The 2230-nt window shown below is 37.3% G+C and overlaps 1 long non-coding RNA gene across 1 annotated transcript in view; it reads left to right on the forward strand.

Annotated features, from left to right (window-relative positions):
• Positions 1-613: 613 nt before the first annotated feature.
• Positions 614-2230, forward strand: part of LOC111084251 — a 2662-nt gene continuing 1045 nt past the window's right edge. Inside the window, exons 1-2 of the long non-coding RNA XR_002609463.1 lie at positions 614-693; positions 1964-1967. This is a non-coding gene — a long non-coding RNA (uncharacterized LOC111084251). The remainder of the gene's footprint in view (positions 694-1963; positions 1968-2230) is intronic.

A 2230-nucleotide genomic window follows, 5' to 3' on the forward strand; every position in this document is an offset into this window, starting at 1 on the left:
AGCTTTGGGGTTAATTACAAGCAAACAAACTGTCTACCAACTAATTGATAACCAAAGACGAGTCCTAAAGTTTATCACGTGGTCGTCACTTGCTTTATTCCAAATTTTATACCTTGTGTTTCTATACATATAAATAACTTACACTGATTACGATTTTAGATAGTTAACTGATGTATCAAGATCCTTATCGTCCTTTCGATTATTTTCACAATAAACATTAACCGGTAAACATTAACCAGTAAACATTAACCGGTAAACATTAACCAGTAAACATTAACCGGTAAACATTAACCAGTAAACATTAACCAGTAAACATTAACCGGTAAACATTAACCAGTAAACATTAACCGGTAAACATTAACCAGTAAACATTAACCGGTAAACATTAACCAGTAAACATTAACCAGTAAACATTAACCGGTAAACATTAACCAGTAAACATTAACCGGTAAACATTAACCAGTAAACATTAACCAGTAAACATTAATCAGTAAACATTAACCGGTAAACATTAACCAGTAAACATTAACCGGTAAACATTAACCAGTAAACATTAACCGGTAAACATTAACCGGTAAACATTAACCGGTAAACATTAACCAGTAAACATTTCCTTTCTATTCTAGCTACAAAGGAACTAGACCTAAAGAAAAAGATGGAGTGTTTAGAAGACCGTCTGTCGAACAAGGTAAGGTCGTTTTTCTTACATGATGTGTGGGGTTTGGAGCTGCTAGAGAGGATATCCTTCTTATAGTCTTCCTGAGATTTGCCCTAACAAACGAACAGCCGTGAACTCGCTAACGCTCAATGGCATACTTAATAAACACACACACACACAAAAAAACCCTCTTCACAAAGAACTGTGTATAATTATTTGTGAAACCGGTCAACAGTTTATAACTGAATCTTTTCAGAGTCTCTATGTATTACCATATACTTCCCCCCTCCCCCCCCAGTGAAGATAATGATATGTGTCTATGTTAGTCTAGTGTGTGTATGTGTTTGTTAAAGGGGACAAGTGGGGACATTCTTCTGGGGACACACCTGTATTCAAAGATGTCCTCATTTACCGATTCATTTAATATCCGTGTTTCGAAGTATTTTTAGGCCCTACCGACTATTTAGTGGTTTACAAATATGACCTCATTTCTAATATGTTTCAGTATATCGAGCATTTACCACGTGGTCACGTGCCGTGTTGATATGCAAATTGAAGTCTTTAGTTCCTGATTTTTCGATAGTTCTAGTGATCATGTGACAATATTGATTCTTTTGGAGATTTTGTTCGTCTATTTTAGAGTTAAGAGCAGGACGTGAGGCCTAGAACCGAGAAGAACCTTTCGGGAAACCACGTCGATACTTCGTACAACTTCGATAAAAAGTCGTCAAATCTTCGTGTAACTTCTAAACTTGTGTGGTATTCGTAAAGGTTATTATAGCCTCCATACCACATGAACAAACTTGAAAGCTAAAAAAGTATTTTTTATAAATTTTCATCAATTATGATATAGAAATTTAAAACGAGAAGAGTCTCGCTTTCTGTTTTGAAACCAGTTTGTACATCTCAACAATAAACAAAAATAACGTGTCATTGGCCAAACGATCGGGAGAGGGCAGCACTTCACAAGAACTGGTTTGTTTTGAATTTCGCGCAAAGCCACACGAGGGCTATCTGCGCTAGCCGTCCCTAATTTAGCAGTGAAAGATTAGAGGGAAGGCAGCTAGTCATCACCACCCACCGCCAACTCTTCGGCTACTCATGTACCAACAAATAATGGGATTGACTGTCATATTATAACGCCCCACAGCTGAAAGAGCGAGCATGTTTTGTGAGATTGCGAGTCAAGCGCCCCCTAACTACCTGGCTATGCCGGGCCGACAAGGAACTAAGCATTAATTATTGAATATTTTAACTCGTTATTATACTTTTATAAACCTGATTTACATCTTTATTCACGCGCAGTAGTGTTGAGATGCACATGTTCAAGTGGAAAGTCTTGGTACTATAAGTTAAGAGGTCATCTTTAATCTACTGTGCTCTGTTTCCGAGCGATACGTATCTTGTTTCTCCCACCAGTGTGTATTTAATCAGTTATTATAGTGTTGAAAAGGCTTATCATAGATATCATTCCCCCATCTTCATCACGCACAGTTCCTCAAATTATGATACACGAAGCCATCTGCGCATAGCCCACCAATTTTGAACTGATATATTAAAGAGAAGACAGCT

The sequence above is a fragment of the Limulus polyphemus genome, unplaced genomic scaffold (genome assembly GCF_000517525.1).
Source record: "Limulus polyphemus unplaced genomic scaffold, Limulus_polyphemus-2.1.2 Scaffold15276, whole genome shotgun sequence".
NCBI lineage: Eukaryota > Metazoa > Arthropoda > Merostomata > Xiphosura > Limulidae > Limulus > Limulus polyphemus.